A 23,260-nucleotide genomic window follows, 5' to 3' on the forward strand; every position below is an offset into this window, starting at 1 on the left:
GAAATGTTTTTAACATCCTAATCCCTCTGGGTTTGGGTTTGTTTATTTGTTTTTAATTTATTTTGTATTACTTCAAAAATTACCATTCCTGGCACATCCTTCAAAGACTTCATTTAATCCACAATGGGTTAAATGCCCACTGTGTGGCATTTTGCAATGCAGAAAGCAGCAGAATTAGACAAGCTGTGCTGTCGGCATGTAACAGGTATAAGCCAGTATCTCCGAGGCAGTAAGAGAAAATTAAGCTTTTGGAACAAAGCCAGACTTTAGTCATTCTTCCCTAAGGCTAATACTGTGCAGCTAGCCAAGTGCTAGTCCTTGTGGTGTTTTAGTTTATCAAGCAGAAGATAAAGCTCACACCATCTCTTCTTAAAAGTGAGGAAGAAAGAGGATGAGGTGACAATAGTAAATCAAAGTACATAATCTGAACAGAATTAACATCTTGGTCAAAGGGCCTCTCTCTGGTCTGAAGATTAACCATGCTGCCTGTTAAAATACCAGTTTGCTGCCTTCCCTTTTATTTGGATTGATGACTAAGAGCTTCACTCAGTGCTGGGAAAGTCAGGTCTCTCTGACACATTCTTGATCTGAAGAGGAATACCTGCTGTTAACAGGGGCCATGGCATCCAGCATCAGAATACAGCGGGGCTGTGTTAAAACAAGGAGTATTGTGGCAGTGTGGAGCAGGCACCAGCCTGGGAATGAGCATCCAAACTGAGTGCCAGCGGTACAAGAGGTAATTTTTCATCAACAAGGCTAAGCGCAAGGTCCTGCACCTGGGTCCAGGCAATCCCAGGCACAAATACAGGCTGGGTGGAGAATTAATTGAGAGGAGCCCTAAAGAGGAGGACTTGTGGGTGCTGGTGGATGAGAGGCTCAAGATGAGCCAGCAATGTGTGCTTGTGGCTCAGAAAGACAAATGAATCCTGCACTGCACCAAAACGAGTGTGACCAGCAGGTCAAGAGAAGTGATTCTTACCCTTTACTCTGCTATTGTGAAATCTCACCTGGAGTAGTGCATTTAGGTCTGGGTCCCTCAGCATAAGAAGGACACGGAGCTGCTGGAATGGGTCCCTAAGAGGGCCACAGCAGAATCTGCTTCATCAGGAAACCAGTGGCTGCCTTCAGCCCCATGGCTGTGGGCAATTCTGCAGTGGCACTGGAAATGCAGACCAGAAAACTGATAGTGCTTTTCTTCTCTGAGAATGGCTCCCAGAGATCAGCAAAACCAAGAATACCATGCAGACAGGGGTGCAGGGGCCAGGGAGATAATAATTCTTCCTCCCTGGGGTCCAGTGCCTTCCAAAAAAGGCATTTTGCCTCTTTGATGAGCTGCCCCTCCTGTCCAGCAGCTGCTGCTAAGTGTGGCTTTACTGGTAGCAGAGGAGTTCCTCTCAGAGGGATGGACTCTGTCCTGTTTTGTCATGTAGTCTTTTTTAAAACAGATTTCTTAAAAAAAATCTGGTTTATTGTAAATTGAGAGATACTTACTTAAGACCTCACAGGAAGATCATTTCTAAGAACATTTCTTCAAAGATGGGCCTAAGACACAGCTTACAATATGCATTTATGGGTGAGCAGTATCTGAAATATGAACAGGTTGTTATTAAAATGACATAGTGAGGTAGGACTCTGAAATAACTAAGAAGGAAGCACAGTTCTGGAGTTATCCTTAGTATGTTAACATCTCTTGAAATAATCAACAAGAAAAAACGAAATTTTACAATAAATCACTAGATGTGTTAATCAATGACAGCGTGTGACATTGGATAGTTTAATTACATTTACACAGATTATTTTATTATAATACAAAGTGTGATATCACTGTAAATCATTGCTAGAACTTAACTTATTACGTGTGCTTGGCTATTCCTATGAAAGTGAAGGTGTTTTCTAAATACAGGTGAAAATAGAGGACAAAATCTCCACTTGCTTACATCAGTGCACACGGCAACCATAGTACTGCCTCACAGTGAGATTTAAAGAAGCTGTGCAATGAGAAAAAGTACTCAATGAGTTGCAACAACTCCAAACTTATAGGATAGCCCAGCAAAAAGACATGTACACAAAAAAATGTTCACACATTTAGAGAGCTTGGTCTTTAATTCCGTCTTGGCAGCTTAATTTCTCTGACTTGTGCTTTTATTTTTGTGACACTGTATGGCTCCTGTAATGTGAGGGGAATGTAAGAGCACTGGAAATGGACTAGACCCATCTAAACATCACTTGTGCTGCTGGCACCATGCCCAGCAACTCATAATGGAAATGTTAAAAGAGTACAAACCATAGGTCATTATGCAGGCAGCATCAAAGTCCCTGGCACTAGAGAACTCTTTCTAAGCTCTTTCATGAAAGTAGGCTATTACAGTGAAAACAGGATGATGTTCCTGACTCACATCTTAGAAAATCTGAATGATTTAGTGCAGTCAGCATGAAAATACAGCTAGCCTCTTAAATCTCTGACAATCACTTCTTCATGAGAAATTTATCTTTACACGAGATCATGAAAAATGTGAAAATAATAAATATAATTAACAGACACTGAAAACACATTCTAGGAAAAAAAACAATTAAACATCATTTAAACAAACACTAGAACTGTTTTCCAGAGGAAGGAAACTCTTCAACACCTAGAATATTTTTTTTTTAGTTGAAGTTTGCAGAGAGCTTGTAGAGGTAAAACTGTCCTGTAGGTCACACTGGGCACGTCTGATGGTCTCTTCTGGATTTAAAATTAAGGACTTCAACAATCTTCTCTTTCTTTACTTTCCAGGCATGGATATAAGAAAAATTGCAATTATAGCTGAGATAGAAATAGTACTTCTTTCTAAAAATATTTCAGATATAAAACATAAAAACATATATTTTTATGTTTTACAGTGTATTCAAAACAAACCCGTCCAGGTTTGAGCAAGTGAGATACATGAGATAATCACTTTCCTAGTCACAGTGTCCAACTGAAGACATAAAACTACACAATGAGCATGCAACTGAGAAAATCTTTGTTTGAATACTTGTCACTAATGCAGCCCAAACAAAAAAAAACAAGGTTACTATCACTATGGGTTTGCCTGAGGCCCAGTTTCTATCACGTTTCCTGTTGAAGCTCTTTTATTTCTATAAATCCATAATGAGCAGGCCAGAGAATAATCAAGCAAGGCATTTTTTAATTTCAGGGATAGGGAGGACACTTACACATTGCAAGATACTCAGGCTCACATTGTGATAGGATGTGATACTCATCACATGTGTGATGGATGTGATACTCAGGCTCACATCCTTGGTCAGTCTGAGCTATAGAGTCTGCCTCCCTTATCCTGATTTATGACAAAACCAAAAGCCAGCTTAACTCATATCCCTTTCTGTAAGACAGCAGTGAAATGAAATATCAGATATTTAAGAGCTTTATCCAGTCACCTGAGATACTCAAGTGGTACATTTGTACTTGATTGTATAGCTGTGTTCTGGATGGACATTCTGGGATTTAATTTCCTTTCCTCTGAAACTCTGTTAACAGTTATATGTAAAAGGATGGCATGAGTATTCGTCAGCCCTTCACTAACAGTAATTGTTTGTTAAGCTGCAGATTTGTGTCAGAGAAATTGAGGAAAGGTGGGTGCAGGAGGGACATTTGCTACAGATCCAGTACCATACCAGTACTGCTCTCTTCTCTTCAGCGTCATCTGCGTTTTTGGAAATTGTGTGGCTGCTTTCCCACGGAGCAGAGCCAGAACTAATAAACCTTGCTGGAACCACATTGGCTCCACACAGAAACAGGAGCTAAAGTAATCCAGTGGTTACTCACTGGGGCAGCTCAGCAGCACACAAACCAAAATGCAGAATACAAGGACAGGTCAACCAGGGTCAGATCAAAGCAGGGGTCTGTGGTGTGAAAATAGTGTGCGTTTTAAAAGCCAGGGTTGGTCAGGAGCCCCTGCCTCCCACACCAGGAAGACACCACCCTTAGTGCAGACAAAAAGGGAAGACAGCATTTTTCATGCACTGCGTTTCTCAAAAACTCCAAGCTAACTCCACATTGCAGGTCTAGCTGAGCTTACTAGCAACAGCACAGACCTTAACTGACTCCATGTGCATTCTTGGCCTGAAGGCCCCATGAATTTCTTGTGATTCTTGTTTGGTATAGGGCAGAATGTTTGCATGTGCCCATCTCTAATAATGCACCACACTTCAGGTAATAATCTCTGGGAGATATATATTGCAGAATCATCTCCAGCTGGACTGTTGCTTATAAACACAAATGGGCAAAAACAGAGTCAAGGCAGAGGGCAAGATTTTATCCTGTACTGAATGCTGAAATACTTGCCTTATTTTAGGTTAAGGAAAAGCTTGGAGTCTCTAACAGTCCTTCTTTACCATAAGTAATGAAAAGTTGAGAAGAGGGATCTGTATTTTTCCTCATGCGTTTATGAATCAAGCTATGTTGCTTTACACAGTATGCACCTCACTATGCTGCTTGAATTTTACATAAATGTGCATTTTTTGTGGTTTTTTTTTTCCTCCTTAGCATGAGTAGGCATTATGTGACAACAGACCAGTAGGTTTAAATAAACTTGGATATGCATAATTTCTACATAAAACCACTCAATACACAAGCTGTAGAAGAGGTACAATCCAAGACATTGTTCAGATATTTCAGTGCAAATAGATAAGATTTTTAAATATTTTCAAGAAGTGGAATTCTTGGAGCCAATGATAACTGCCATCTTCCTCTGCAGCTGGTTAAAAAATGTTGGCTGTTCACTGTTCCACTTACTTTTGGATGTAACAAAAAGTACTCTTGCAAATCAAAACAGAATGTATGCTTGGTTATTCCAATAAGAGAACAAGCTATTTTCTTTCTGGTTTGCATTTTATACCTTTTCCAGTGAGACAGAGAAAGAAAACAACTAAATAAAATAAGAGCAAGAATAACTAAATTAACTAAAAGACAGGACTGTCACTGGGACGCACATTTAGCAACAATGTGCACCTGCACCTCCTCCACGTATCATCTCTCCAGCTGACTCAGGAGAGAGTCAGCAGATCAGCCAAGGACTCTCTTACAATCCATTCCCACTTTATCTAATGGCTTATTTTTACACTTACATAGCATACGTGCCATCTGCAAAGCAAAATACACTTCTCACAAGTGTAAATCTCCACAAGGGAGAGCCAGGAAACATGGCTGGTTGTGACAGTGTGGTGGAAACCAAGGGAATGAGGCGTGGAAACCAATAAAATACAAGAAGGGAAAAATGTTTTCAGTAGGAAGCAGGAACCCAAAATATGTGAGAGGAAGTGTTTTCTCCAGATATTATTATTGTTGTTGTTGTTGGGTTTGTTATTTTACATTGATCTTGTTTTGGCTTTTTAAGACAAAACTAGACTGCCCTGTGAGGATGTTTACTTTCTTTTACATGAGTGGAAGGTGACAAGAAAGAAAGACTGTCTCTCAGGGGTCCAAAACTACAAAGCCCCAGCTTCTTTTAGTACATTTTTTCATATTGTACAGCTTTGAAGAAAAGCTAATCTAATGAGTTTTTCACTACTGTTTGTGTATTACACGAGCTGAGAGAAACTGCAGGGTCTCTGGAGCATCAGATTGCTTGTTAGGAATTCCTAGTATTGAAAGAAACTCTGTCCTGTGTTAGTGGTTCAAATCCAGAAGGTGACACATCAGTGTGACAACTGTTTTTGTGCACTACTTGGAGAACTTTTTTGTCTTGTGATAACAACATTTACTGCCAAAACCTGCTGCTAGTGTACATTATCTATAGAAAATAGTGATAGAATATAGTTTCTGGACTGGACCTGGCTTTCACTCAGCAAGGAAGGCAGGCAGGATGAGTTCAGGTCTGTCAGCACATGCTTAGGGAGCCATGCTGATGCTCAAATTAAACCAAGCAATGATTCAGCTAGTACAATGGCTGTGTTGCCTTTGATGGGTAACTGAAACGATGTGGGTCAAAACCCAAGTTCAATTGAGTCTTGCTGTGCCTCTGGCAAAAATGGACAAAGGATAATCAATTTGAGGGGAGGAAAAGTCAACCTAGTAATCTGTTAATGTGATAGAAAGCACCGTGTTAACTGGTTGATAAGGGGATCTGGGGGCCGCTTTCTTGCCAGCACCATAGTTAGCTGTTCCTGGTATTTTCAGCTATAACCAAAATGAAAGAAATGCAGCGTTGCAATGGGAAATTGTTTTTGAAATTTCAAATTCAGTTTTACTAACCTAGAAGCTTTTCAATACTGCAGCTGGGGATAAACTCTAGTAAATTTTCTTCTCTCCAATAAGAATCACAGGGTGTAGGTGAAGTGACATAGAGGTGAATATCTGAATAATTTAAAAAATATAGGTATTTTGACACTAATTTATTCCTTTCATTTTACATACATATATGTGCACATATATATACACACACACACATATATATACACACAAACACATATATATATACACACAAACAGAAGTAACATTCAAACGTGTATAATTAAAATTACTGGCTTCAGCTTAGCTTAAGCTGGCCCACTTATTTTTCTCCATATGAAAATATTGTAATACAGAGCTTTTGTGATGTTGTTAGAACTTGATAAATAAAAATACAAAACCTGTTAGGTGGCATGACAACAATATCTTTTTAGAATACTTTAAAAACCAAATTTATTAAATAAAAAATGTATATGCTTTTTGTCTACATAGTGTGAAAAATTAGTCAAGAAAGCTACCACTCTAAAGCACATGATGGAAATTTTTCAACGTGAGTCTGTGAAACCTTGAGATGTATGAAATTTTTTTAGGGTCCCTCCCCAGCTTTCTTTTACACCCCATTCAGGCACTGGAAGGTCGCTATAAGGTCCCCTTCTCCAGGCTGAACAACCCCAATTGTCTCAGCCTGTCCTCATAGCAGAGGTGCTCCAGCCCTCTTATCATCTTCATGGCCATCCTCTGCACCTGTTCCAACAGTTCCATATCCTTTTTATATTGAGGATTCCAGAACTGGACATGATACTCCAGGTGGGATCTCACAGAAGCGGAGTAGAGGGACAGAATCGTCTCCCTCAACACTGACAATGCTTCTTTTAATGCAGACCAGGATCCCGCTGGCCTTCTGGGCTTCAAGTGTGTATTGCTGGCTTATGTTGAGCTTCTCACCAATAAGCATGTGCAAGTCCTTCTCCGCAGGGCTGCTCTCAATCACATTGTTTCCCAGCCAGTACTGAAAGGCTGTATCGAAGGACGTGCCCTTGGCCTTGTTGAACCTCATGAGGTTCACACAGGCCCACTTCTCCAGCTTGTCCAGGTCCCTCTGGATGACATCCAATCCTTCTCATGTGACAATTGCACCACTCAACTTGCTGTCATCTGCAAAACTGCTGAGGGTGCTCTTGATCTCACTGCTGTATCATCTATGAAAATATTGAACGGCACTGGTCCCAGTACAGACCCCTGAGAGACACCTCTTGTCAAGGATCTCCGTCTGGACATTGAGCTGTTGACCACTACTCTCTGAATACGACCATTCAACCAATTCCTGATCCACCAAACAGTCCCATCAAATCCATATCTCTCCAACTGAGAGAGAAGGATGTTGTGTGAGGCTTTACAGAATTCCAGGTAGATTGCACCCATTGTTTTTGCCTTTTCCTCTGCTGTGGTTACCCTATCATATAAAGCCACTAATTTGGTCAAGAAGGACTGGCTGCTTGCTGCCCCTAATCACCTCCCCATTCTCCATGTGCTTTAGCCTAGCTTCTAGGAGGATGTAGTCCATGATCTTCCCAGGCACAGAGGTGAGGCTGACAGGTCAGTAGTTCCCAAGGAACATCGGGTTTAGCAGGAACATAAGTCTTCAGTGCAGGTCTGTCTTAGATATTATGTCTCATTTGGAGACATTTCTTTTTCTTGGCAGTTAGAATTTGATAAACTATATTTTCTTCTTAATTCTGTCACAGATAGGGCATGCAATTTCAGTTTAGAGCTTCATGTTTTATTTCTGTATTATATAAGCCAGTCTTTTAACCTAATCTTTAGGGGTGGGAGTTGTTGGGGTCTCATGTGGATCTTCAGCTTTTGAGTATCCTCACAAGATCTGTGAAATTTAAAGTGGTTTTTAGACAACAGACTCTAAAATCCTAGGCAACAGGAGGAGCAAAGTTCTTTTCTATCCTACAGCTAAGATTTTCTATAAGCTTTCTGTTCTGCTCTTTGCGGGTTGAGTTCCTCCAGGATCCCGTATAATTTTCTTCAGTGCTCCCTCTTTCATTTTGCAAAATGCTAGTTAGATCACAATTTTCTGCATTTTCTGATAGCAGTTCCAGATCAGGGGGTATGTTAAAGCATGCCAGTCTGTGGAACACTTCTTTATATTTCACTGTTTCCTGAGTTTTCTTCTGTCAGGTTTATAGTCTATCATAGTTGTAATATGCAGGAGTGGAATGGCAGTAGAAGAACTAACACAATGCTGGAAGTGCCATGCAACCCCTCAAGTCTAAACCATAGTACAGTTACTTTTTCCCTGGAAGGCTCTTCCATTCCACAAATTTCAGTGGTGTGAAGTCCTTGGTTATTCACATCCTTAATGTTTTTGCACTTGCTTTGAACCCTTGCGTTTAGAGTTACAGTCATTCATGATGTGCCTTAGGCCATATACATAGAACTTTAAAAGAAAAAATAAATCCTTGTCTGCTTTCAGGAGCACAAGCATGGACAGAATACAAATGTGTTGACAAATAATCTGTTAGCAAGTGGAATAAATAATGTCTTACATTACACTTATTCCTTCTTCAGTCCATTAGTTTTTAGCTGGAGTTAAATATCATTTACAGTGAGTAAACACAGGAGAACTCAACACTAGTAATTTGTAGTTTTCTGTACTATAAATATTTACTACATCTGTTCTATTTCACACACAAAATATGCACTTATAACAGCCATTGTAACATACACTGGGCTTTCTGATGGTCTGTTGCCAACAAATAAAGAAAAAGAAAAAACAAAGAAGAAAGAAAAAGGAAAAGAAAAATAAAAACAAATTAATAGGAATAAGAAAAAAAATGCCTTTGATGATATGTTTAATCTGGAGATTGTGAAGAAGTTCTGAAAGCAAATATTTATTTTCTTCCATCATGGCATTTTCTTTTTAATCTGAATTGGAGGTAAGGATGGGAGAAAGGAGAGAGAGTGTTTCCTGAAGAAAGATCACAAAAACCTCCATGTGTGTCACTAACACCTTGGAAAAAGCAGGAGCCTTTTTTTGCTTTGATATTCACATATATATGTGTATGTGATCCATTTCCATTGATTGTGTTTCTCAACTGTATCAGTTTTATTAACCAGATACTTTGATGGTGTTTGTTTTTGTTTTATTTAGTCCTTATGGACACAGAGAGATTGTTGAAAATCTTAAATTTTTCTAAGGTCTATAAAACATCAGTAGAGTTACATAGATTATGCGCTTGTTTCCTTTCTCATTAAAATGTATGTGGGAGATAATATTTGTTTTATAATGATGTGTATATAATAAAATATTGATATTTAATTTCTGTATTTATTTTCTGAATTTATTTATATTCACAATTTATTGCAACTCCTGTAAAGCTGAACAGTACTTTTTACTGTACTTACAGAGACTTATGGGCATTCCCCACTCTATTAGTCATACTCTTCTGTTGTCTGCCTGCACATAACAATAACACTGTCACCAAATTATTAATACAGATCTCTTTTCTCTGTTTTTAACATCAGTACCATTTGTTTCTGTTTCAGTCTCAGCCCTCACTCAGTGCATTGTATCTTTGTCTTTAGCATGGTTTGCACTGATGTTAGATGATAACTGACAGTTTCAGTAGCCAGGGCAGGATGGTGCACCTCTATAAGAAATTATACTTTATAGTCAGGAACTTGGACCCTAGATAGTGCCCAAGAAGAGAAAGGCTAAGAGTGGTGGAAACTGTGCTGCAAATGGATTTGGATAGGAGTGAGACATGCAGCATTCAGCCAGAGGGCTGATCTACAACACAGGCATTCAGTGTGTTGCCAGCACCAAACCCCCAAAATAAGCAGAAGAGCTATTCGTATTTTAACAATATATATTGCAAAGCCTCAGAGCCCTGTCCCATGTCTGTATTTTAACACATGTTCACTCATACAAACTGAAGCAATCAAGTTGAGCCTTGTCTCATTGTGACAGGCCAAAACATTTTCAATAACCATTTTTTTGTCTCTCCCCTCCCAGTTTTGGTTCCCGAGCTATAGGATTAGTCTCCAGGGTGTGTGTGTATGTGTTCGTTTTGGACCTCATATGTGGGATTTTAGCTGCATCCTTCCTGTGTAAACTATGCTTGAGTAAAAAAAAAAACATTCTTAGCTATGGGAAGGACAAAAATCAAAACAAACTAAATCTGATTTCCCTCCCACCATCACAACAAATCAAAAAGGGCAGATCTTTTTTCCATTCTGGCAGCCAGCTATAGAGTTTGACAGTGTTGTGACATGCTGATATCACAGCACATCTTTATCTAGATACGGTTGCATGAAGAACACTAAGTACAATCCCAAAACAATCTCGGCCAGCCTAATGAGCCATTCTCTTCCCTCTCCATCAGTTTAACATTGATGTGATACATTCCTCCGCTACAAAACTGCAGAGTATTTTTCCATTCATGATTTCTTGGATCAAAATAGCTATGTAGGAAACAGTCTCTGATTTTCATGATACTGACTTCATCAAATAGTGCCTGGTTTATGCAGTCAGTGTTTCATTTGAAGCCATCACGACTATTTTTTGGGGAAAAGAGGGAATTGGTGATATTTGCTGTATTTCTTTTTCAGTAGAAAAAAGACAAAGATGTAGATCCCACTTAAAGAGGAACAGAATTCATCTTTGAAGACTGAAAACTGTCTTTAACTGAATTTTTGGTTACATACATATATGTGTGTCTCGTCTTATGAGAAAAGCGTTGCTTGTCTTCATTTCTGTCTCACATTCAAAAAAGGAGAAATTTTGTGCCACCCAGACCCAGATAGATGAATAGGAAAACATAAGGAGTAAATTCCTGTAGGTTTAATACAAAAATAAATAATAATAAAAAACCAAACCATAATGCTAGAAAGAAAAAACAGAAGGAAAACCTAAGTGACTCCACAAACTGCAAAGCTCCCACCAGCTTCCAGTCATATGTCATACACTCTGGCTCATTTTCCTTCTTTGCTCTGCCATGAATATAGAAGGCATTAATTATCTTTTTCTCTGTTACGGGTTTCCATTGACCAATGATTACTTACTCTTCTATGCACTATGTCTTCCATGACATCAGTGACTCATAAAGCATCAAGTTATATATCTTACACAGAGGTGTCCACAGAAGGTTCAAAGTGTGTTTATGAAGAATACAGTTAAGAAATGCTTTGCAAAGTATTTACCACAACATTTTCATAGGACTCATTAAGATTCTTAGCTCACAAGCAAATAGCACAGCTTAGATTATCTATGGGACAGTATGCTGTGTTATTGTGCTGTAGTCTCAAGAGCTTGCTCCTGAAGAAATATTGTAAGGAAACTCAAAGAGATTTTGTCTCAGAACCTGACCATCTCTCTGCCATGGGCACGTACAGAATTGCAAAGCCGATCCAGCCTTTTATGAGTAGGAGGCTTTTTTTTCCCCTGGACTCACTCAAGGCTGAAATATCAGAGAAAATAGCTGTAATCTGACTTCGTTCACATTTTTGTGAGACAAGGATAATGAGAGTTTCTTTGCTCAGATAAGTTAGATTTCCACGTGCCTGGCAGAGGAAACAGAGCTTCTGTTTATGTGCTGTTTGTTGTAGGCCTGAAGAATATTAGAAGAAGACACTCAAATGCTGAGGCAGTGCTTTTCTGCATGTAAATATATCAGAATGGTTTGATTCCTAGGAAAAAATTACAGACCAATATTTTTATATGTATTCTGCAGCTGAGCAAGTCTTTAAGGCATAAAGCAAATAAAGGACAGAATCTGATTTGTTACCCATACTGAGTCATATCTTGGGAAGGACAAGTGCATTTCCTGGACAGGACAGATTAGCAGAGGCGCAAGGCATTGCAAACAGTCTTCTTGTGAACTGTCCTTAAGAGAAGATGCAAAGGACAGCAGAGACTTGTTCAGTCTCCTCCAAAAACAGATGGCGAGCTTTCAAATATTGTTCCAAGCTACAAATAACTGAGACAGAGAAAGGAAAAAAACAAACCTAGGAATGCAAATTCAGCAAAGCAACTCTAGATTGATAGGCAGTATCTTCTCTTTCTGCAACTAGAGGGGGAGTAAGAGGGGAAAGCATGTAACAGACGTGTCTGAAGGGAAGGAAAATATGTGGTGAAAAACGAGACAGTGGGGAAGAAAACTAGCTTGACCGAACAGAGAGATTTGAGTGGATCTCAGAAAAAAAGAGGAAAGTATATGAGCTTTGGAAGAAGGGGCAGACATCTCAGGAAGACTACAAGGATGAAGTGAGATCATGCAGGGAGAAAATCAGAAGGGCTAAAGCCCTACAAGAACTTTAATTAGCCAATTCCATGAAAGATAATAAAAAATCAATCGCAAAAGGAGGCCCACAGAGAATCTCTATCCTTTACTGCATGCAAGGGGAAAAATAGTGAAAAAGGACAAGGATAAGACTGAGGTACTTAATGCCTTCTTTCCATCAGTCTTTAATAGTAAGGTAAGATGTTGTTTGAGTACTCAGCTTCATGAGCCAGAAGATAAGGAGAAGGGGGAGAACAAAGTTCCAGTGATCCAAGAGGTTAAATGGTTAAACATCTGAATAGCCAGTTAGACATTCACAAGTCTACGGGCCAGATGGGATCCACCAAAGGGTATTAAGGGAGACAACAGAGGTGCTCACCAAGCCCCTTTCCATCAGCTACCATCAGTCCTGGCTGACTGAGAAAGTTCCACTTGACTAGAGGTTGGCCAATGCCAAGCTCATTTACAAGAAGGGTTGGAGGGCAGAATCAGGGAACTACAGGCCTCTCAGTCTCACCTCAGTCCCAGAGAAGATCGTGCAGCAGGTCATCTTGAGTGTGCTATCACAGAGCATACAGAAGACAACCAGGTGATCCAGGCCCACTCAACATGGGTTTATGAAAAGCATGATAATGCTCTGCAGTGAATTATTTCTTTTACACTTGCCACAGCTTTCCTGTGCACCTTTGGCCATGCAAATTTCCTTGTTGTTGTAGAGCAGACTCTCTTCCCCTCCATAATATCCCCCAGAGAGCTTTGCATTCTAATTTCAGGCAAATTAAATTTGTGATTACTTTATCATGAATTAAACCAGTCCACGCTGTTTGATTATGCAGATTTGGCTAGCTTTATGCAAATAGCATGGTCCCTGATCAGAGTTTAGTGCAGAGCTCTTTGATATATCTACATGGTCTAGCAGACTAGATGGTCTAGCAGTGTCTGCCAAAAATTTGGCATGGCTAAATGTCAGCTTACCATAGGGAGAAAACTTATGCCACTATAGCTGAGTTATTAGTGAGCTTCACTTCTTGTGTGCTGTTACAGACCATGGTAAGGCCATTTCGAGTGTCAGAGGATGGTTGAAGTGTCTTGATGAATTCTGTCATATGCCTTCAATACTGTGGTGGCTCGATCTCAAACAGTAACCAACTGTTCTCTTACTTCATTCCCCAACCCTACAATGAGGTGGAGGACAAAAGCAAGAAAGCTTGTGGATCAAAATGAAGGCAGTTTAATAAGTGAAGAAAAGCTGCACATGGAAGCAAAGTAAACATTTTCTGTTATGCCAGGCACTCAAAATGTTTGGTAAAATACTGCCAGTATAGAAAAGATGCTGCAGCAGAATATCTTTCAGTGATTCCCACATTGTTTTGAAGTCACATTTCTGTAAACTACACTTTCCCTGGCAGGCTTTCTAATGCTAAGGCAGAATGATCTGCTTTGGTAATGACTATTGTAATTTGGCTTTGGTCAGTTTACACTTTGATTAGACGATTATCTATGTTAATACCTATGCTTAACTTCTTAAATAACTGGTTCTCTGAATGTCATGGGCAAATAAGCTGCTTTGTACTTAATGGGAATTTGCAGATTAATTGCAGATAAACGTCTAATTTACTAACAATGTGCAAGAATATCTTACAAGGGTAAAGATCTCTTTTCTAGAGAAAGATAGAAGAAAGAGGAAATCCTTATAGGATTTTTCACATGACATTTTGTCAAATCAAGGAAAGCTTAGAGCAACATCTAACCAGGTAAACATTTTTTCCCTCCAAAGGAGTTTCCAACAGTATTGTTGATTCCCATTTTGAAAGAGAAGTAGCAGCTAGCAGGATAATGCGATTCCACATCAGGAGAACAGGAAAAAGACTAGGACTGGGACAGTCTAAATTTGTCTGTAGGCAAGCTGCAAGGAAAAATAAGACAATTCCTGGTTACAAATGAAGGGATCTTTCAAAAGATGTCTCCCCTGAACACAGAAGGACAAGGAGAAGGCTGAGACACTCAACAACTTTTTGCCTCTGTTTTCACTGACAACCGCTCTCCTCAACACTTCTGGGTCAATGAACAACAAGATGGGGACTGAGGGGTAAAGTCCCTCCCACTGTAGGGAAAGATCCGGTTCATGACCACCTGAGGAAGCTGAACATGTATAAGAATACGGGACCTGATAAGTTGCATCCCAGAGTCCCGAAAGAATCAGCTAGTGTGGTTTCCAAGCCACTCTCCGTGAAATTTGAAAACTTGTGGCAGTCAGGAGAAGTGCCTGGTGACTGGAAGAAGGGCAACATTACACCCATTTCTAAAAAGGGTAGAAAAGATGACCCTGGGAACTACCAACCTGTCAGCCTCACCTCTGTGCCTGGGAAGATCATGGAACAGATTCTCCCAGAAGCTAAAGCACGTGAAGGACAGGAAGGTGCAGTCAGCCTGGTTTCACCAAGGGCAAGTCCTGCCTGATCAACCTAGTAGTTTTCTATGATAGGGTTTGCCCACCTACCTATGCCTTTCAAGAGTTCTCTGTTAAATGTAACCAAAGGACAATACAACTGAGTCATCCGTGTTCAGGTGTAACAGATAAGGCTGATTATAGATTCTTCAAAGTGTAATGTTGATACTAAAATCTTCAGATTAATAAAATACACATTTAAGTTAAACCGTTATAATATTAGGAACCTCTTACTCATACTGTTCTATTAGAGGTGTTACTAGCTGTGGTTAATTTTGTAACTGTTACCCATCAGAAGCTGATTCCCTTACATGTGGGGCACATGTAGGGCCCACAAAATAAAGATATCTCCTTTTGGTGAATCACTAGAAATCTTTGAAAAGGCAGCTCTGTCCTAGGACACAAAGAATGTCTGCCTAGCCAAGACTTTCATAAGCCCTTTTGTAATTTAAAACAAAAAATGCGGATAAAGAAATGTAAACTAAATTTGAGACAGTAAAGAGTGTAACAGAGTAACAGGAAGGACTGCTCAGCTGATGTAAAGTAATGTAGATCTGCATAGTACTGAATCCATTGAGTAACAACAGGCTGTTCATATTTCTTTCTAACACTACTTAATTCACTTATCTTAAGATTCAAAAGCAAGTTGAGTGTCATCCCAGACGTGAACTTAGAAATGCCAGCAAGGACAACATTCACTGTGTCACTCACATTCCGGGTGATTTGGGGATAATGCTTTACAAAACCTTTGGCAAACGTGAATTTCTAGGACTCTTTGATCTCATTTCAGAAGGCAAGGTGTGTCTGCAGATTCCTCTGCAGTGAAGATTTAATTAATTGCTCTTGCGAAATTTGTGGTTTGTCCTCAGTATGGCAAGTGGTATTTCCACACCTAGTGCAGTAAAGGACAGTGTGTCACCTTCAGTTTTTAAAATTATTACTAATTACCGTTCATGGGAATCATTAAACTTCTGCTTAGTAATATCATACAATCATAGAATGGTTTGGGTTGGAAGGAACAGCAGTTTATCATCACCAGTATTAACTGAAGACTAATGACACTTTCCACATTTGTATATCTACGTGTATCTGAATATCTGGTAGCATTGTATCAGAAATGGGGTCACCAGCAGGTCCAGGGAGGTTAATCTCCCTCTGTACTCAGCACTGGTGAGACCGCACCTTGAATACTGTGTTCAGTTCTGGACCCCTCACCACAAGAAGGATGTTGAGGCTCTGGAGCATGTCCAGAGAAGAGCAACAAAGCTGGTGAAGGGGCTGGAGAACAAGTCTTATGAGGAGCGGCTGAGAGAGCTGGGGTTGTTTAGCCTGGAGAAGAGGAGGCTGAGGGGAGACCTTATTACTCTCTACAACTACCTGAAAGGAGGTTGTGGAGAGGAGGGAGCTGGGCTCTTCTCCCAAGTGACAGAGGACAGGACAAGAGGGAATGGCCTGAAGCTCCGCCAGGGGAGGTTCAGGTTGGATATCAGAAAAAAATTCTTCACAGTAAGAGTCATTGGCTACTGGAACAGGCTGCCCAGGGAGGTGGTTGAGTCACCTTCCCTGGAGGTGTTTAAGGAACGGGTGGATGAAGTGCTTAGGGACATGGTTTAGGGAGTGTTAGGAATGGTTGGACTCGATGATCCAATGGGTCCTTTCCAACCTTGTGATTCTGTGATTCTGTGATTCTGTGATTAAGTCCAGCGATAATTCTGTAGTATAGTACCTACTTACTTTCAAGAGGCAGAAACATTGTGAGTTTCAGAAACCATGACTACAAAACCTCTTTTGACACATGCAGACCAACCGTAAGCTAGCAGTGAGGCCCTCTTTAAAATGGAGCCTGACGTCAGACACAGATTTAGAGCAGCACTAGGGAAAGACTGCTTAAAAAAACCCTTGTAGAGTCTCTGTTGCCAAAGTAAGAGGCGTGAGCCCCCTTAGGCAGCAGAAAAGTCATTATAGATTATGCTGAAGTTTCTTTGAAAACTTGTCTCTCTAAAACCTTGCAAACGAGTGAGAAAGAAGCAGGAAAGCAAAGGAGGTTCCTCATTTCTGCAGAGGAAATAAAAAAACCCCAAAACCTTAACATTCTCAGTGGCATTGTCACATTATCAAGTAGAATGCACCTACATCCTGAAGAGATGACGTATCTTTGCTGTTCAGGGGAATGCAAGGAGTTAAAGGTGCTATAATATGTTAGAGGAGAAGCGCTGATGGCTTTGGAGAGATGGAGCAGAGCTCTGCGGCATCTTGTATTGAAAAGTGTACTAGAACTTTGAGCGGGTTTCCTCTGAGGTGGAAGTCACTCTTAACATCAGTGAGGGGAGAGGAGTTTGAACTCCCAGACAAATTCATTATAGCCAATAATTAAGTTAGATCTGGTGTTTAGTAATCTTCAGCTGTATACAACTGTGTAAACAAGTATACAAAGCTGATGATGGAAGGATGGTTTGTTTCTTAGAGCAGAAAAACGTTTGCAGCTTTCATTTTCTTGAGTTTCAAAGTACAGAGAAGAATCATTGAGATTTCAGCCTCAACTTCTTAGCGAATTAGATAATAAATATAATATGTCCATAAGTACATCAATGTTCTTCCCAGACAAGGGTTACTGGGTAACTGGGAGGTCTGATAGTCTCTATTTTTTTTCACAACATAAAATTTCCACTAATAGAAAATCAAAGTTTTTGGAAAAATCTTAATCAAAATTGTTTTGGTTTTTTTTCCGTAAAAATTAATGCATGAAAAAAATCTTGTTCTGAAATGTGTCTATGGGAATCTTCATAAGAATTTGAGTTCCTGAAAATCTCATTTTTCAGCAGTGTTTGGATCCCAGTCTCTAGGGTCACAATATCTAGGAAACACTGTTTCTATGGTGTTTGGTACAGGGAAAGTAACACAATATGGCAGCTACGTGACTGTCATGGGAATTGTCTTTTGTTCTAAAAGCATTAGATTCTCAGGAAAAAGTATAAATTTTCTGTGGAAAGCAAGTATGTTGTCTAGGGACCAGAAATAAGATTTAAAACCCAAATTTTCCTCTCACACAATTTCCATCCATATTTTTCTGTCAGTGCTAATAAAAGCCAAAGACACATCATAGTGCACTTGTATCAGCTTTCATTGCTATGATGCCTTTAAACCGCATTTCTTCAAGGTAAAAAAAAAACAAACCAAAGAAAGATTGGAGGGGTATGTAGTAAAGAACTAGCGGCAGAAATAGAAAATAGGGGAAACTACTAACTGCATTTACAGCTTGATTCTGTGACAGCAAACTCTCAGTGTGAATTTGCTCAAGTAATATATATATTCATAGAGTGCCTGATATCTTTCTTGTAAGATGGGAGAAAATGCTGAAATTGTCACTTTACTACTTTGTGACTCTCCTTTCCATCTCTTTCAGATTCAGCCTAGTGAAAAGCATGATTGACCTCTCTGGGTCCACCACTGCCATCCACTGTATGTTTCTTCATTGACTAAACTTGCCACGGTTCTCCCCTCTAAGGTACCTTAAACTTTAGATCAATACCCTGAACTTGATTTGGTCCTTTGTTCCTATTACACTGAGAAGGAAGGAAAGAAGGAATAGAGAAGTAAATAGAGGACAAGGGAGAAAGAATGAATGAAAGAGACAGAAAGAGCAAGCAAAATAAATGCAAGAAAGGAAAATCAAGAAAGCAGCTAAGAAAGCAAGAAGGTGAACAATAGAAGGAAAGAAGAACTTACCATAGAGGGCTAAAGTAGTCTCTCGTGACTTGCTTTCAGTGGAATTTCTCCAGAAAGTCATTTAGCCTGAAATGTAACAGCAGTAGATTCACACAATGTCTTGATGATTTGGACTCATGTCTTAATTATTTTACACTGGGCAATCCCAGAATTAACTTCGAAGTGGACCCAAATTTTCCCATCCTCTGAGTTATCTTCTGGCAGTGACGTATTTTGGTAGAGGCAAGAGTAGGTTTAGTTTCACATTTTTCAGCAGCACAGAACTGAAATCTTTGCACTTTGTAAGTTAGTCATCAGCTACTCAAGCTTTGTTTGAATTGTATTTAAACAGCTTCATCCACCAAATACATCTTTGTTCCTCTGCTGAGAAATCGGGGCACATATTCTTAACTGAAACAAAGCTCTTATTGTGCAATATCAACCCATTAGAATTGAGTTTGAGGATCTGTCCTCCCCAGCTCTGAAAGCATGAATTGCAAAGTTGAAGTGAGTTAATCAGAAAAGACTTTCAACTGTGAGCTGCAATGAACTCCCATGTTGTATGGACTGGGAGAAACTGGCACAAGCTCCATCTCCAGTTACACATAATATACGAAAGAATGGGTTTATGATGTAAATTAGGCTCCAAGTTTCCCTGTTTTCAGTGTCTGAAACCGTCCTTAAGACTGTCTGGCCATGAATAGTACATGGCCAATACTTCTCATCTGTGTATGTCTCAGTGCCAGGTGTATTGAGTTGATTGTGTCACTCAGAGTTGTACCTAGGATCTACTCTAGCAGTGAATCGAATCCACTGTATGGCATATGGTTCTGCATATATTGTCATCATCCACTGCCTTTGCTATTTTGGCATGGTATACCACCCAGTCCCAGCAGTCCTCACAGAAGGCAAAGGCAGGGACTGGGAGATCAGAACTACCTGCTACATGAGATGATCAGGTTTGAGACCATTTAACAAACCTGAAGGTACATAAGAGACCTAATGAGAAGCATCTGCGGGTCCTGAGGGAATTGGTGGATGAAGTTGCTAAGCCACTATCCATCATACTTGAGAAGCTGTGGCAGCCCAGTAAAGTTCACGCTGCCTGAAAAGGGGAAAATATAATGTCCATTTTAAAAAAAGGAAAAAAAGGAAGACCCAGGGAACTACAGGACTGTCAGTCTTACCTCTGTGCCTGGGAAAATCATGGAGGAGATCCTTTGGAAACTCCCAGAGAAGTCACGGATACCCCATTCCAGAAGGTGTTCAGGGCCAGGTTGGATGAGGCTCTGAGCAACCTGATCCAATGGCAGGGGGTTAGAACCATATGATCTTTAAGGTCCCTTCCATTCCATGATTCTCTCACAAAAAAAAATGTTCAGTGTCTCTCATTGTTCCAAAAAGCCTGACTTACAGGGCATGTAGAATTTGAATATCCATTTATTAACATGCAACCTTCCATTCCAAGTTAATTGTAAAGTGACTATGAAGCTAAAACGAAAAGGCTGATTCTTAGTGACACATCCCTGATTCAGCTGACCTTGAAAAAGCAAGAGGTTTCTCTGCCTAAACCTGTCGGTGGAAATCTGACACTGTTTTTTGCTTAGCAATGGAATGCATTATTAAACTTCAACCGCTTTTTGAAACTGAATGGTTTCAATTACCACAAAAAATGAAACTTCAGTCAGTTTACCTAAAGGTAGGATGTTGGCTGGACAATTCGTTCAAAAATATATTGTACCCAAAGTATATATATAGCATTGTATTTCTTATCAACTATTTGGTAGGAGCCTGATTTCCATTTTATCAAGTACCTGCCTGTCCTACTCTTTCTTGCATTCTACCAGAACTTGAAAGTTCCAAAATATTACATTTTGAATTAAATCTATTGGCTTGCCTAATATTGTATAACAGGAGGAGCTCCTAAGAAAATTATCTCCTTTGACTGCCCCTCACTCACTCTTTTTCCAGTGAACGATAGGCAGAATCTTCTTTACTAACATATAATAATTTCCCTTGAAAAGTCTACCAAAATATTGCAAAACTTCCATTCCAGGGAATGCATTTTATTCACTGAAGCCAGCATGCTTTTTTTTTTGTTTTTTTTTTGTCTGCCACATCATTACATTAGTATCTGCCTGTGAACATATACTTCAGAGTAACAAAAAAGTTGATAACCACATACATTGAAAATGTAAATCAGTCTGAAAGATCATCAGACAGAAACATAAATTTCTAGATGGCTAAAATAACTATGAGCTCAATAGGAACCAGGACCTTGCCAAGAATTTTGGAGCCACGTCTGATCATGCATTGGTTCATAGTGTCCATGCAATGTCTGTTGTGTGCAGATGCCTTTGCAAATGGCTTTCTGAAGTCTTGTCAGCATGGGATACTAGGAATCTGATACAAAAAAGGTAGGATTCAACAGCTGTTATGTGATGCCACCAAATCCTAAAACACTTAGAAGCCCTGCTGAGGCTGGTGTGCACTGTGGTGTGTGCAGAGAGGCCCGACACCAGGCACCGTGGTTTGGGCAGCTTCATATTTTCCATCGCCTGTATTGGCTGAATTTTATTTTATTGCAAGATGTGACATTTATAGGAGCTTCACAGGTCCATAAGACAGTACGCAGTTTTACAGACACCTAGTGCTTCATCTATGATTTGCCAACAATTACAGGTTCCCGCTCTGTTTTCTTCTTCTCAGACAGCCTTTGAAATATGGCATTGTCTTATGTTTCACCTTTCCCCTACTCAGTTTCCTCCTTCGTCTTTTGAACTGTGCTGAGAGCTGGTTTAATTATGATGCTGCTGAGTCCTTCTTTCAGCTGCAGGAGAGCATTAAGAGATTGAAAGGGAGTGAAATTCCTCCAAGGGAAGCCATGCTGATTTGTCCCTGTCACACTGTGTTCATATGAATGGGGAAATCCCAGCCTGACAGAACATTTTGGGATACACATACCAAAGTAAATGTTTGAAAGACTCTATCTGCTCTAAGACGGCAAAACTAGGGAGCAATGATCCAAAACAGAGCAAATGTCTTTGTGTTGCCATTGATAGATGGTGCATTGAAATCTGTCATACTTTATTTTGAAGTTACTCAGTGAATGTTTAGGGTTTTTTTTCCCAGATATTAGTCCAGACGGAGGACAGTCTTGTGAAACCACTGTTTTTCAGAAATGTTTGCCACATCGGGACAACAAGAATATATTCCTGACATATGACATCTCTCCAAAACTGACTTTGCTATATTCCAGGAATAAAATAAAAGAAGAAAAAGAAAGAATGTCATCTGGAGAAGACTTCTAGAATCTTCCCACTTAAGAGGGTTAGAGTAGAAAACTTTCCTGGGAGTAATATTGAATGAGTGCTGGAACTCACTAAATAACAAGCATAATCACACTTGGGGAGAGATAGAAGCCCTGCAAGGGAACAGAAGAACTACTAAGAATTTTCAAAGTCATTACATTAGCAAATGTTAGCGGAATACTTTTGGAAGGAAATATTTCTGTGATGGCAAAATCATGACTGCAACTAAAGCAAGATGATTTGACTAAATAGAGTTCCATTCTCTGTTCTTGGCAGGATGTGTGCTGATGGCTATAATTTGTAATTCTGGAGCCAAATCAAGGCAACTTATCATGATACATCTGCTGAGTTTTGAATATGCATGGAGTGAGCATGTGTGCTTTCCTGAAAGCTTTTCCTAGAAGCAAAATGCACTGCAAAGATTTATATATTCATTGTGTCATCTTTTGACATAGTTGATGAAAATGAAGGCATAACCCCATGCAGGAGTTTTGGTTGGGGGGATATGTATTGGCAGAAGGGAAAAGAAAATGTTGAAAAGTAAACTTTCATGGTGGATTATTAAGCAATATTTGGCAGATACTTATTTCCAGTCCCAAATGCATTTATTTTAAAAATTACTTGCAAATGGTTCTTCTTTTTTTCTCTACTGATTAATTGCATTCTGTGTATAAAAGAAATATTAAAAATAGTGGATACCCGTAGTTAAAAGTTCTTTAATCTTCTCATGTGAATCCACAAGGCAAACATTTAATATTCCCTTATACTTTGTGGGGACTTTTTTTGTTGTTGTTTCTTTCATTATTTATGGTTGTAGTGGCATTAAAGTGAAGTAGACAACAGCCAAAGAAGAACTTTATTGTGTTCAGCCTGATTGCCTTTTCTCCACAGTGAGGAAGCCCAGGTAAACATCACCCATGTGCTATCTTAGCAGGATTTAGGCACAGTAATTAGACCTAACCATGTTTTTTTAGATTACAGAATTAGTATTTGTAAAGGCAGAACCAGAAAACAATGCAATGCCAATCTTTTAAAAAAATGTAACATTTTCCAGAGGATAGAAATGACAGCTTTTAGAGAAGTCCAATTGCAATGCTTTGGAGAAGCAATGCTCTGTGGTGACAGAGGAGGACTGTATACCTGCTGTATACATAATGTCCTAGTAACATTGTCCCTTACAGTTTGCGCTGGGGCTTTCTGAGCCACAACATAATTCTTTATTGAGCATCTTGAAAGGGACCTTGACTTTGACAGCATACACATCTTCTGAGAGGTTAGTCTAACACATGACCAG

At 39.6% G+C, this 23,260-nt stretch overlaps 1 long non-coding RNA gene across 1 annotated transcript; it reads left to right on the forward strand.

Moving 5' to 3' along the window:
- The first annotated feature begins 560 nt into the window (after positions 1–560).
- Positions 561–22,453, forward strand: LOC128850488 (uncharacterized). Its single transcript, XR_008447896.1, has 3 exons — positions 561–736; positions 18,354–18,455; positions 21,835–22,453. It is a non-coding gene; the product is annotated as an uncharacterized LOC128850488 (long non-coding RNA).
- Positions 22,454–23,260: the final 807 nt, after the last annotated feature.

Source organism: Cuculus canorus, chromosome Z (genome assembly GCF_017976375.1).
Source record: "Cuculus canorus isolate bCucCan1 chromosome Z, bCucCan1.pri, whole genome shotgun sequence".
Taxonomy (NCBI): domain Eukaryota; kingdom Metazoa; phylum Chordata; class Aves; order Cuculiformes; family Cuculidae; genus Cuculus; species Cuculus canorus.